Source organism: Panthera leo, chromosome D1 (genome assembly GCF_018350215.1).
Source record: "Panthera leo isolate Ple1 chromosome D1, P.leo_Ple1_pat1.1, whole genome shotgun sequence".
Taxonomy (NCBI): Eukaryota; Metazoa; Chordata; class Mammalia; order Carnivora; family Felidae; genus Panthera; species Panthera leo.
In genome coordinates, this window is record NC_056688.1 from 21,947,134 (window position 1) to 21,961,785 (window position 14,652).

The 14,652-nt window shown below is 43.7% G+C and overlaps 1 long non-coding RNA gene across 2 annotated transcripts; it reads right to left on the reverse strand.

Annotated features, from left to right (window-relative positions):
• Positions 1-7,014: 7,014 nt before the first annotated feature.
• Positions 7,015-14,556, reverse strand: LOC122199575. 2 transcript variants are annotated; one of them, XR_006193566.1, is made up of 4 exons: positions 14,503-14,556; positions 11,965-12,168; positions 7,966-8,041; positions 7,015-7,056 (listed from the first exon to the last, which is right to left on the reverse strand). It is a non-coding gene; the product is annotated as an uncharacterized LOC122199575 (long non-coding RNA). The 2 variants fall into 2 exon arrangements; XR_006193567.1 differs by lacking the exon at positions 11,965-12,168 and having other exon boundaries at positions 14,503-14,550.
• Between the last annotated feature and the right edge of the window lie 96 nt (positions 14,557-14,652).

The following is a 14,652-nucleotide window of genomic DNA, read 5'->3' on the forward strand; positions in this document are numbered from 1 at the left end:
CAGCCACTTTTCTAGAACATGTCAGAGCACAGATGAAGGTAATACTCTAACAGCCAGCATCCTGGGGTTCTGTTACCAGCTTCACAGCCTCGATATCTCCTTTTGTCTTGAGGCTGTGATGAGGAAAAGCACCCTTAGCTCCACCTCACCCCTCATGACTGTGTCCACACCTTCTCACGGGCACTGTCACTGGAATGTATGCTTACTAACTGAGATCTTGGGAAGGGCTCACAGTCTGGTTAAGCCTCCAATTTCACATCTAAAAATTGGGGAAACAGTAGCTTCCTTATAGGAATTGTTGGGAGGACTGATGACAGTTTAGTACAGTGGGGTACCTTGGAAATTGTTAGAGAGATAACATTTTAAACTTAAAAAGTAAACCTGCCTCTTCTTTTTCATTCCTGTAGTGATCTTTACATTTTGAGGAGACCAAAGTTACAGCTCCCCTCTTGGTTTATAAGCCGGGTCTTAGTTGTGTAAATGTGGTGGCTACCTTTGGAAATATTCTTGTTACATCCTGGAGAAAGCCTGAGTAGGTCAGGTTTCTAGAACTGAAGACTCATTGCATGGCTCAGCTGAGCCTAAGGGTGCAGAGTAGAAGAGGGAAGCATTGATTTTTAACTCTACAGAGGAACTCCAAAAAATATTCTGAAATATGTAAATGAGATTCTTGTTTTCATTTTGCATCTCTGTGCCTATGACTTTCCCCTACACAGCTCAAGGCACCTGTCTGCCTCTGGTAAAGTTAGTTTTGTTTTGGCAGACATACAATGAGAAGGAGAAAGTCAATATCCAGTTTCTGACATCTAAAATAGTGTTTTATTTATTTATTTAAAAATTTTAATGTTTGTTTATTTTTGAGAGGCAGAGAGAGAGAGACAGACAAAATACAAGTCGGGGAGGGGCAGAGAGAGAGGGAGACACAGAATCTGAAGCAGGCTCCAGGCTCTGAGCTGTTGGCACAGAGCCCAACACAGGGCTTGAACCCACAAACCACGAGATCATGACCTGAGACGAAGTCAGATGTTTAACCAACCGACTGAGCCACCCAGGTGTCCCTAAAATAGTATTTTAGAGTCAGTAGTGAGACAAAAGGCTTGTGAGCCAGTCTTTGTAAAGGACAAAAGGCTATTTATTGTCTAAGAGTAAAAGCAGGATATTATGTTCAGGAAATAGAAAGGCTGGAGTCTGCCTTTTTTAGCCTGAAGGACGATGGAAAGGAAATTGTGATAGCAGGAGACCTAAGTGGGATCTAACTTCTCAACATCCTCCCTTCTCTTGCCCTAGGGGGGAACCTCAGGCTCCTTATACCCATGGAATATGCGAGTGCCCCAAAGTGCCCACAAGTTCCCCCGAGGGGGCTCAGAAGTGCCAAGAGGCAAAGAACCGACAACAGCTGCTGGTGTGGGGTCAGCATGTAGCTCATCACACCAGGGAGCAACCTCGAGGGGTGCAGGGACCAGCAGGGGTCCTGAGAATGCCACACAGGCCTACAGACACCATCTCCCCTCTTGTCACGAGGTCACCTAAGCCATACCACCTACACTCACCCCAACGTTCCTTCGAGATGAGCTGGGTTGGGGGAGGAACCTAAACAGATTGAATGAGCAGTTGCCAGAGCTGTCTAAGCAGTGACGGAGACACTTCAAGAGAATGTTGAAATAGTCGGGGCAGAGTGAGTTTACCAGGATAGACTAATAGTTAGCTTTTCCCTGCTGCCTAGGGGGCTGTGAGTGGCTTCTGTGGCAGGTGACAGCAGCTGTAAGGGCACGAAGACACTGCAGTTGCTTTGTGGCCGAGTGTCCAACCAGCACCCTTGCAATCCTGCTACAGGTCTTTTTTTTTTCTTAAGTTTATTTATTTTGAGAGAGAGGGAAAGCTCACATATGTGGGCAGAGAGAGAGAGAGAGAGAGGGAGACAGAGAGAGAGAGAGAGAGAGAGAGAGAGAGAATATCCCAAGCAGGCTTTACACTTTCAGCGAGCAGCCCGATGCGGGCTCAAACTCATGAACTGTGAGATCATGACCCGAGCTAAAGTCAAGAGTTGGATGTTTAACCCACTGAGCCATGTGGGTGCCCCTTGCTTCAGGTCTTTTTAAAATGAATAGGCCTACAGAAGCTTATGGTATCTGCTTATGTACCTTTCTCCCTTAAAACAGAGAGCTCTCTTATTGAAGAACTATGGCTTACTGGTCTCTGTAGACCTACTGCCTAATACAGGGCAGGGCGCAGAGTAGGTTCTCTGCAAACAGTTGCTGAATATTGCATGGATGAGAATTTGAGGGGGGCACCTTAAGCAACTGGATGCAATAGAGGATGGCCGTGAAGGGGGAGCTGGGGCAGAGGAGTGAGTGCACAGAGGGCACCAAATAATGACTGCAAGACAATAGACTAGTTTGTGAGCACAGATAAAGCACCTCTTTGTGAATTCCCAGAAATAACTGGGATTCACTTTTGGGGGGCGGTACTGATAAGAAATTGGGTTACAGAGACATAAGATAACAGTCAAGCCAACTTATTCTCATACATAATGTAACATTTATGCCACCTGTCCTGGCTTACCTAGTTTTCTCCTTCCATATGTTCTATGGGTATGTCTGTCTCATCTTACTACTGATGATAAACTTCATAAGGATATCCTGATCATAAATATTACGTCTCTTCAACTCTAAGTCCATTAATACTTGTCAGTCTTCATGCCCCACTCTTAGATCAGAAAATGTTACTGTGGCCATATCCTCATTAGCCTGGGAGCTTCTCCAGTGCGGGGACTATAACTCTTCATTCTTATGAGTCTCCTTGCAGGGCCCAATTCTGAGCTCTGCTTAATGTGGCTGCTCAAACAAATGATGTTGATGGACCGATTGACAGTAATGCCCTTGCTTAGCCAAGACCTGTGCCCCTCTCCCCTCTGAGCACTTCCAATAGATGAATTTCCAGAGGCATTGTCCTCTTCCGAGCAGCATGGCCCAGTCCTCTTGGCTCTGCTACACAGACTTGCTTCTGGCCGCTCCTCATCTGGCCCCTTCTCTGGGGGTCTGGGATCCCAACTCCTCATCCCTGCACCCATGACAGCCCTGGCCTGCTGTACTCACACCTCTGTGCTGAGCACCTGGATAGGGCCCCCAAGGCTCAGAATGGAGCCCCCAGCACGCACACACGCACACACACGCACACCTGCCTACTTAAACTCACAAGTATTCCATCCCCAGGACAGGAAGCAGTTACTTAGTGATTTTGAATAAGTCAGCACCCTACACAGACCTCTATGGGAAAAAGGGGGAGAAGGAAATACAATTCCTGGCTGGGGAATTGGGAAGTGTAAATATGAGCTCCACCTTCAAAGAACTGAAGGTCTAGCAGGAATGGCAGAACAGTAGACTTACTCCACAGCAAGAGACATCTGAGATTTACCTTGTCCCACTTCTTCATTTCTTAGATGAGGGAATTGAGAGACAGAGAAGATAAGTAACTTGCCCTGTTATGTAATGATCAACCCAGGACTCCTAATGTTACTTTATAGTAGAGGCAAGAAGAGGTAAAACACACACACACACACACACACACACACACACACACACACACACACAAATTGGTATATAAGTACCAATTTTAACAATTCGACCATTAGATTTAAAAATGTCTCCACCCATCTGGCCTGTTTCTTTGTCTCCAGAATCCAGGAAGATTGTGCTGGCACTGATGATACTACTGGAGAGGTTCTGGCTTGATTAATACCATAATACCAGTGGTGGTTTTTATATTTAGCCCTCTCCTCTCTTTCTCTCCATTCACTTCCTGGCATTAATTGAGCCATATCTGTTCTTCCACTAGATTGTAAATAATCTTCAGTAGCAGAATGAAAAAGAATCTATCAACAAATAAATGGAACCAAAACCCCTCTTAGAGAGGGAATTTTCTTTAGCAAGGAAAAGATTTAAATACATCACATGGAGTAGAAGGTAAGGTCTTAAGCATAAAAAGTCAAGGAACAAAAAAGGTAAACTGCTGTGTTTTAGAAATAAACAGGAATTTGGGGAAGGGACGGGCAGAGAGGAGAGAAGTCAAGGAAAGAAGGGACAGAAGGGACGAGAAAGCCACTTGCTGGGCGGGGGGGTGGGGGGGCGCTGAAGAAAAAAAAAAACAGCTCGCACAGCTACACTGTGAAACTCTTCTTCCTTTGACTTCTTCGAAACTTCCAGAAAAGTTCACTACACAAATGCAGAACGTGTGTGCTTCTAGCTGATGGAATATGGCAAAAGGCAGTAAAATAGCCACTCCCTTGATTAGGTTATGTTGTTGAAGACTCAGGCTCAGCAGACCAGACAGGGATTGTCCTGCTGGCTTTGAAGTTGTAAACAGTGTGGTGGGCAAAGGCCAAGTGGAAAGGAACTGCCAGTGGCCTCTCAGAGCCGAGGGCGACCCTCTGCCAAAAGGTGGCCAGAAACCTGGGACCTCAGCCCTGCAATCACAAGGAGCTGAATTCTCCCAACAACCACGGAAGCCCGGAAGCGGACCCCAAGCTTCGGAGAGGAATGCTGGCCAGCCAACCCCTAAACTGAAGTCTGGTGAGACCTCGAGCAGATGCGCCAGTGAAGCCTGCACTCCTGACCCACAGGAACTGTAAGCTAACAAGTATATATTGTTTTAAGCTGCTAAATTTGTTGCTATTTGTTATGCAGCATGAAAAACTAATATAGGTGTGTTTGTGAGTGTGTGTGTGTGTGTGTGTAAACTACTCCTCATTGTACTCTGTCAGGCATAGTGTATCTATTTGTTCCTTTAATTCTCCTAATATCCCTTTTAGGTAGACATGATAACCCCACTTTGCAAACAAGAAAATCTAAAATTCCAAGAAGTTAGCAACTTGCTGAGGTCCTGTAGCTACTCAGTGGCAGAGCTTGGATTAGAGGTGCAGGCTGGTCACCAATAAAGCTGGGGCTTCTGACCACCTCCCTAACTCAGCAATAGGAATCCACTTCCCCTGTGCTGGAGTCTTCGTCCTGGTCTAATCTTTTACCCCCCAGCACCAACTCTCTGGCTAAGCTCCGGAGCATAAGGTGGCCCTCTCTGTCCACCCCTGATACCCTCTATTATTGCTGAAGCTGTTTTTGATTCTTGGTTCCATAAACCTATATGTGAATGGTGCTGGAGTTGTCCCTGACATAAATTCAACTTGCCAGAACAGAGAGAGAGGGAGGAATCAGGATGCCAACATCAGCCAGAGAATTTGTAGAACTGCAGTGCATTGCCTGGGAAACAAGGAATTTGTGTGAGGCTTTGTATTCAAAGGAGGCAGGGCCTAGCTGCTCTAGCAACCACTGAACAAGAGACAGATTAGCTAGCTCCCTTTGAACAAAACAAGCTTTTTGGGGATCTGGACAGCAAGAAATGTACCACCACCCCCCCACCCCCCACCGGCAAAGGACATTTTGTCTTTCCTTTTCCTATTTAAAGTTCTCCTAGGTAGCCTTACTCCAGGTTACTTCTGAGAAACGTCAAATAGAAGGTGGAGACTGGTTAAAAGGCTCTTCCTGCCCTTTTCAGGGCCTTCGGTTCGAATGTGAGGAGTCCCTCAGAGGAAAAGCCCTCTGCAGACATAGGGTATCTCAAAAAAGTGGGGTGTGTGTTGGGAGAAGTATATGATCTTGGGACAGCAAGGGGTCCTGGGTGAATTTCAGTAAGGCAGAGAGGAGATGCGCCTGTTTCCATGCTGGCAAACGGAAAAACATCAATGTCTTTTATGCTGAGAGTAAATATTTGACTTCTGAATAGAATTCCCGCCCCCTCAGAAACCGGGAGGAACTCAGGCTTGTGTCCCTGGCTGCTGAACGCGCCCTATTCAGCAACTCTCCAGAGGAACAAAGGAGGGAAATTAATTGGCATTAAAGTGTTGTAAAGATCATGCTTTTGCAGACCTATTTAAGATGTAGTGAGGACATTCTAGAGGACATCTCTGGAGTTCTGTTCTTGTAAAGCTTCAGTACTTAAATAAAAACAGGTTGAAAAATCCTGGGGGAGCCACAATCCCCCCCAACTCATGAAAAGCTTCATTGTTTCCCTTCTAGATCCTCAAATGGTGTCTTCCCAACAACCATTGTCCTGCCCCCAGGGAAGAATTTGCTGTCACACTCCCTCTCTCCCTCCCCCACTCTCCCTCCTCCCAGTGGGGGAGGCACAGAAATGCAAATCAGCTAGCCAGCATCTAATAATTCCGTACTGTGTGAAGAGCACTCCATGTTCTAGACGTTAATAGGAGGAGTGGGATGTGGCATAAGAGGAAAGGCGGCGCATTCGAAAGGAAAGGAAGACACAATTTAAGCACAATATAGGTGCTTAAATATAGTTGGGAGAGATACATTTCAATCTGTAAGCAAGTATAATTGCTAATACATTTGCATTGCCTCTTGCAAATTGCCTTTTAAATTATTATTTTATTTAATCTAATATCAACCCTTTGTGGCAGGTATTTTTTTTTCCCTAAAGATCATCATGAAGATCAAGGAGGCTAAGTCGCCTGTTCAAAGTCACATGTTTTGTAAGTTGGCAAGGTCCAGACTCAGCCTGTGCTTCTTGGTCTAGTGTTTATATACACTATACTCCGGGAAGAGGTTGCCCACCGATGTAAAAAGTCAGTAGAATAAAAGAAGGCTCTGACACAAGATGTGAAACAAAGAAGGATAAGGTGAAAGGGCGGGCCTACGCCGGCCGACTCCATCTTGTTCTGTGTCCTTCACCTTGACCACACCTCCTCCCCTTGAGTAACCCCCCCCTCACCTGCCTAACAGGACTCGGACCCTTCCCCAGGACCCTTCCCCAGCCAATCGGCTGAGGCCATAGCCATTACCTCACCAACTGCCCCTAGGCCCCAATAAAACCTTTGTCCTTTTGAAACTCGCTCTCTCTCCCCGGTTTCTCACCGCTGTGTCGGTGCAGGTAGGGGATTGAGCTCGAGCTAGCTCGAATAAAGGCTCTTTTGCTTTTACATCGGACTCGGCTCCCTGGCGGTATTTGGGGATCACGAATTCTGGGCATAACAAAGGCAGACAACAGGACCTAAAAAAACAAAGCCTAATCAGCAAGAGAATGATTGGGTCCCCAATAGTGAGTCCAAGGCCACTAAGATGGATTATGTTACACGAAACAGGGGGAGAAACAAATTTTCTTAAAAGAGGACCCCTTATAGGGAAGGTGACCTTGAAGACAGGCCAAAGTTTTCACCCCTTGTTGCGGTACTTGTAGGGTTCAGCTTTGTCTTATTCAGAGTTCTTTGCCCAAGTTAGCCCTCCAGGATTCTGCATCTGGTTTGCTGTCTTGATTTGTCAAGACTTTTTGGCTGTGATAGTTCAATGTGAACTATTTGAGGCAAAAAGGGAAAAATTTCTTGTACTGTGTAACAAAATCTTGAAGGGAGCTGGAATAATTGGAATTAAGATACTTAAAAGCCATTTTGGTTATTACTCATCCCTTGCTTAGCTCTTGGTATCAGCTTCATTTTCTCAAACCTTCTTATAGTTTTTGATGGTTGCCAGATTCTATAGATTATCAATGCTGTCCAACATAACTTTCTGTGATGATGGAAATGTTCTGTATCTGCATTATGAAGTATAGTAGCTAACAGTCACACATGGCTATTCAGTACTTTACATTGTGGCTAGTGGGACTGAATTGTATGAATTATAAATTTTATAATTATATGAATTATACATTTTATCTAATTTTAAATAGTTTAAAATTAAATAGCCACATGTAGCTAGTGGTTAACATATGGGACCGTGCTTCTTGTCATCCAGAGATATTTTAGATGAAGCTAGTTTTAAAAAAATCTTGGTGAAGGACTGTGGTTGGTTTAGCCTGTGTCACATGCACAGCTCTGGATCAATCATTATAACCAGAATAGAATACCACCCCAGCTTGGCCATGTGCCTAACCTCACAGTCAGAGGTGGGGCAGTCTATTACCTACTTCAAAATAGAAGGGAGGCTTGTGCAGACAAATCAAAATCTTCTAAAGGTAGAAGAGATGACTTCTATCTTGATTCCTAAAAAAAAAATAAAATAAAAAAAATAAGAAAATAAGCATTTATTGAAAACCTATTACATATCATGTATTTCATATATATTACTGAATTCTCACAGAAAAATCCTGATTGCTCCCATTTTACAAATGAAGAAACAAAGACTCAGATTATGTGATTTGACAACAGACAGTCAATTGCCGAGCTAGAATACAAATCCAAGTTTGTATCCAAAGCTCTGTTCTCTAGACTGCTAATGTGCTGTCCCTAGAAGTTTGGGATGCAGAAAATGTGACTATTAATAGTGAATTATTAACAATCAAAACAGAACACACAAAAATCAATGGCTTGGTTTTTCTCCAAATAGTTACCTTGAGTCCTTTGCTACTTATTCTAGAAAACATATTTAAAATTCTTCTTTTGACATACTTTAAGAACCTGCGACATATTTTTAAAGTATGTTTAATGATTGCAACCTTTATATTTTAGGAGTACATTTTCTAAAACAGTCAAAAGTATGGTGGATAATACAGATAAAAATTTATAGATAGATTAAACTCATTTTGGCCAAATCTGCTTTATGTTAAAGCAGTGTCCTTAGTGAAACTTCTCTGGCTACACAGAACAGATATCCCCGTGAAGTTGCCATCAGAGGAGAGGCATATTGCATGGATCTGGAATAGGAGAGCTCAAACACTGGGGCAGTTTCTGGAATCAATTTTTGTAGGTAACTCTAAATCTTTCTGCTTATCTGCTCTGTTCTCCTCTCTTGACCAACTGACTCCCTCTATTTTGCGTATCTCAGGGCTCTTTATGTTACCAACAGTATAAGACCTAATGCAAATTGGCATTAACAATAAAGAGCTTCATTAGCTCACATATTTACAAAGTCTAGAGGCTATCTAGAGAAAGTCTTGAGAGTTAGCTTAATCCAGAGGCTAGAACGTGTCAACAGGGAATAGGAAGAAGGACTTTAACTGTGGTTAGACCCTATCCTTGAAATATCGCAGGTGTCTTTGATGAAAAAGAAAAGAATAATGATCAGAAGTCTATGGGTTTTAGCACTAGGACTTAGATGGTCTGAGAGCTGCCAGGGCTTTGGTGTCTGAGGCCTAACAACCCTCAGAGGGTGTCAGAGTTGGGTTCTCCAGGAAGTAGACTCTGTGACAGAATTTCCTGTCCAGGATGTTTATCAGGGAGTGTGCTTGAGATGGACACCTGTGGAAAGGAGGATGGACTAGGAGTGGGCAAGGGAGAAGTCAAGCCGTGACGCGGGCCAGGCAGCCTCAGCTGACCCCACAGGGAGCTCTGGAGCTGAAATGATGACCCATCAGAGTTGTTCCAACTTAGGCAGAAACCTCTGGGCCTTTATATCCCCATATCGGTCAGTCACTGGATATGGCTGTTTCTCAATGGGAAGGCAGGGCAACAATCTGGAGCCAAAGCAGTCCCTGAAGGAGCTGACAGCTGGAAAAATGACAACATTCCCCAAAGCTGAGCCAGCAAGTCCTTCCTTGAAGCGGGATCTGGGAAGTGCATCCCTGTGTCCATCCTAGAAGAGTATTTGATACCGTGGAGAGACGCTGAGACTGCTATGTTAATTTTTTTAAATCACTCATCAAGAGAAAGGAGAAAAGACTTCTGTATCCATGATAAAATTAGAGAATCTTTTGCAAAGATCAGTATGGCAGATGCTATTGAGACAACTGAGTGATCTGCTACTGGTGCCATTTACAATGAATTGTTGCTACAAAAACCTGGTCTGTGTAGGCAAGCAGAAGGACCCTCACAGATTATATACCAGTTAGGAAGGTTATTTGGAGAGGTGGCTAAGGAGGAGGAAGATCAAAGAAGGACAGTCCTATGGTCTACTTTCAGGAAATAGCCCAGAACATTGGTTAGTTCTGGGGAAATCTAACTCAAGTTTGGGCAAGAGAGTGAAAGTGGGCATGATTCAGCTGCCTGGGGTTGAGTTCCCAACATCTAGATCCCATCCAGATCCCATCCAGACCCCATGAGAGTGGAATAGGCAGGTTTCCCATCTCTTTGAGGTAGGCTCTTTGGACTAACTGGTGATCAAGTTTTCTGATTTGTTACCGGTGTGGGTCAGTCAGGCACAAATAGCACAGTGGCAAACAAACAGCAAATTGCCTCTTACTGCTCATCAAACAATTGGTTCTGTGTGGAGTGGACTGTTGCCAAGGACCCAGCGACTCAGGGCTTTGTGCAGAGATGGCCAGGGATCCCCCAGCCATATACATCAGAGATAATTCAGCTCTGGTGAGTTCTGGGGTATAGGACCTCAAGACTCTGGTGCCAGAAACACTCATTCTTTTAAGTTTCTGAAGAAAACACATGTTCCTGAGCAAACAGATCCCTTTGCTGAGAAATGAACTCCAGCCATTGAGAAGATAAACCACGTGAAAAGGTCAGAAAATGGGAGCAGAGCTCAAGATGTGAGCTCCGTGGACATCACAAGAGTACAGATTCACATGAAACCACTGGCACAACTGCTGGCGGGATGCATAGACCTTGAGGTAGAGAGAGAGTTAGAGAGAGCAAGGAGCTACCTAATCACACTCTCCCCAGTGTTGAAGGCTCTGTGTGTGTGTGTGTGTGTGTAGGAATACATATCAATCTCGCTCTGGCCCTCTCAGGGAAATGGCTGTTTTCTTTACAAAATTTTTTTTTAAGTTTATTTATTTATTTTGGGAGAGACAGCACAAGTGTGGGAAGGGCAGAGAGGGAGAGAGAATCGCAAGTATGGCCAAATACATGAAACCGTGAAATCGTGACCTGAGCTGAAACCAAGAGTCAGATGCTTAACTGACAGAGCCACCCAGGTGCCCCTAAGATTTTATTTTTAAGTGATCTCTACACCCAGCGTGAGAATTGAACCTACAACCCCAAGATCAAGAGTTGCATGCCCTATTGCCTGAGCCACCCAGGTGCCCCAAGGGGTGGCTTTTTTCTGTTCCTTGCCCATCTGGGTGGAGGTGGAACAGGTTACCTTCTTGCTACTTGGTTATTTATAAACCATTCTCCCTCCTTTTCCTTAGCTTCGCCCCTCACTTTGAATCTAATGTTGTTAGGCCATACCACTCACTGCTTTCCAAGTTATTCTTGTCTACTAACCTCCGGGTCTTTTCTCAAAATTCCCTGAAGACTGTTGTTCCTGTTTCTCACCAACACTATTCTTGTCATATATTTTGGTGATTTTGATAACCTTAGGAACATTTCAACCAGTGCTTGACTAGAAGCAACTAGAAGTTCTATGACTTCTTCCCCAGTGATCTTGTTTTTTAATCTTCCTCTTGGTTCCACCATAGACTTTGACAGGACCAATCTGCAGTGTCTCCATACTCTCAGTTTCAAGCATCCCCCCTCTTATCTTTTCGGTGCATTCTTTCCAGTATCCTGCTTTAACAAACCTTAGATCTCCACTGGAGCCTTTAATCTCTTGATCCTACTAACTTTACAGTGCCCCTTACATCCCACTTGTCCTCCTGTTCCACATTACCTATTTTAAGTTTCATGGTCAGTCATTTAATTACTTCCTTGCACTAATCTTCAACTCTCTTCAACTCCCTAATCTTCATTTCTTGCCTGATAGTAATACTTTGGTAAAACCTCAACCCTGGTTAAAATTAATTTTTCTACTACTGTTGCCTGTAACCATTCAACTGAAGAAAAACAATCAACAATGCTGACTGGTCTCACTTTAAATTCATAATCATGAATCTCACATGGGTCCTCACAGCCATCTAGCAATTGTACAGGTCTCTGATTTTACTTTTCTGGACAACTATTTTGTACTTTATTTTCCTTCTTCAGACCTCCAACATTTCTTCCTCTATACTATTAATCGATGAACTTGCTTCCTATCTGTGTTAGTTATCACTTTCTAATCCAAATTTAGCATATTAAAACAACAAACATTATCTCACACAGTTTCTGGGTGCATAGTCTGGCTCGAGGTCTTTTATGAGATTGCTGTCAAGTTGTTGGCCAAGACAATAGTCTCTGAATATTTGATTGGGGCTGAAGGATCCACTTTCACGATCATTCACAGGGCTGCTGGCAGAAGTACTTTGCCATGTGGGCCTTTTTATAGAGCTGCTTGTGACATAAATGGCCTCCGAGCAAGTGATCTGAGAGAGAGTGGGAACAAGTGAGAGAAAGAGAGAGACATAATACAGCATCTTTACATCCTAATCTCTGATGTGATATATCATTACTTCTGCCATATTCCATTGGTCACCAGACCAACCCTGGTACAGTGTAAAAGGGGACTACAGAGGGTGTGAACACCAGGAGGTGGAGAACATCAGAGGCTATCTTGTAGGCTGACTACAATACTATTTTACAGAGAAAATGGAACAGTTAGAAGAGAACTTCCCCAACTCCCACCACTATCTTACCCAATTACCAGTATATAGTCTGCTTTCCCTGCTATTATTATAGTGAACTTTTCCTCCTGCGATCTAAGGCCATTCCCTCTTGCCCACTTAAGGACTCAGATGCAAACATTTTCCCATCTCTCTCCTGCATTGTCAGCTTTCTCCTATCTACTGGATAATTCCCAACAACAAAAAAATGTGTGCTGTGATTTTAAAGAATCATCTTGTGATTCTATCTTTCCTTTCAGCTACCCATTTCTCTATGTCCCTTTACAACAAAACCCATTGAAAAGGTTGTCTAAAATTGCTGTCTCCAAATCCTCCTTCCCTTCTCTTTTAAGTCTACTCCATCAGGCTTATACTCTCCAACTACTCCAAAAACACTGCTCTTTTAAAAGTCATCAATGACCACATTGTTAAACCCAATAGTCAATTCTTAGTTATCCAATTTGAGCTATCAGCAGGATTTAACATGATGGTCTGTTCTCTTCAATAAAACATTTCCTCCACTTGGATTTCAAGCTATCACACATTCTTGGTTTTCTTCCTTAGCTTACTAGCTGATCCTTCCCTCTTTCTGCATTCCTCTCCCCTTCTTAGCCTCTTTATTGTTAGGATACTCCACGGCTCAGTCCTTAGATCTCTTTTCTTATCTGTCTATAATTCACTCCCTTGATGATTTCATTTCATCTCCTGGCTTTAAATTTATAAGCTAACAACTCCCAAGTTTATATTTCTAGTCCAGAACTCTCCTATGAACTGCAGATACTTCTACCATACTTCTATCATATCTTAGATGTCAATTAAACACAACTTAAACTGAACTCCTGATCTTTTTCTCAAACCTACTCCTTCCACCATTTTCCCCAGCTGAGTAAAATGGCAACTCCATCCTGTCAATTGCTCAGGATGAAATCACTAGAATTTTTCTTGACTCTTCTCTCTCTCTCTCTCTCTCACACACACTCCATATCCCAACTTTCAACAGGTCCTGAAAGTTCTGCCTCCCAAGTATATTCAGAATCCAACTACTTCTCACCATCTTTACCACTACTTCCCTGATCCAAGACATCATAATCTCCTATTGGGATTACTGGAATAGCCTCTTAATTGGCCTACTGCTTATACTTCTGCCACACTCAGTCTATTCTCAATATGGTGGCCACAGTGATTTAAAGAAAAAACAATTGAGTCACATTATGGCATTCCTTTGCTCAAACCCTCCAGTGGTTCCCCATCTCAATGCCTTTCCATGGCTTACAATGCTTTATATAATTGCCCACCCCCTAACTTTTGACTTCCTATATCAACACTCTCCCCATCTCACTCTGTACCAGTCACGCTAGCCTCCTTGCTGTTTCACAGCCAGACAGATACCCACTTTGGAGTGATTGTACTTGCTGTTCCCTCTACCTGGAACACTTAACTCTCCTTTGAAGATCACAGTAGCTTGTTCCATTATCTCATGGAGGTTTGCATTGGAGCCTTTGCTCAAAAGTACCCCAGTGAAGGCATACTATCTAAAATTTCACTTCCCCTCCAGTACACTGTTCATCTTCTTTCTCTGCTCTTCCTCTCCAGTATTCATCAGCCTCAGGCACATTTACTTACTCATGTGTTTATTCGGTTACTTCTCATCATATTACAAATTCCACGAACAAGGGATATTTGTTTTCTTCACTGCTATATATTTCCAGTGCCCAGAACAGTACTGATATACAAAAAGCTTTCAATGATATGTTAAATGAACGAATGAATGGGTACTTCACGTAATGAAGTGCCCCAGAATTATAGTAGAGCTTGGAGCAGAGAGGGTGACGAGGCTGCGCTGTTCAAATATAAGAATATGTATGTATTAAATAGCCTTATAAACGTAATGATGTGTACACAGGATGGGTATGATTTACTGTTAGTTTAGTTTGTTCCTGTTGGAAAGCTCTGTCAGACCCAGTTTTTTCCATTCTTTTCCCCTGCTTCCCTCTATTGGGACCCCTGGCCCTCTGAGTCAGCGCTCTTCAGTTCAACGTAACCTTTTCCCGCAGGTTTTGTGCTGGTCTCCATCTCTGCACCAGGGGCCTTACACACCTTAACTGTCGCATCACTCAGCAGCTCCGCGAAACCACTCGTCCCCGCCCCGCTCCTCGCGCCTTCACAAACCCCGCCCCCTGAATGAGACATGAAGCGGAAGTGACGTTGACGCGGAGCTCGAAGTCCCGCCCCTTACGCTTTCCCATC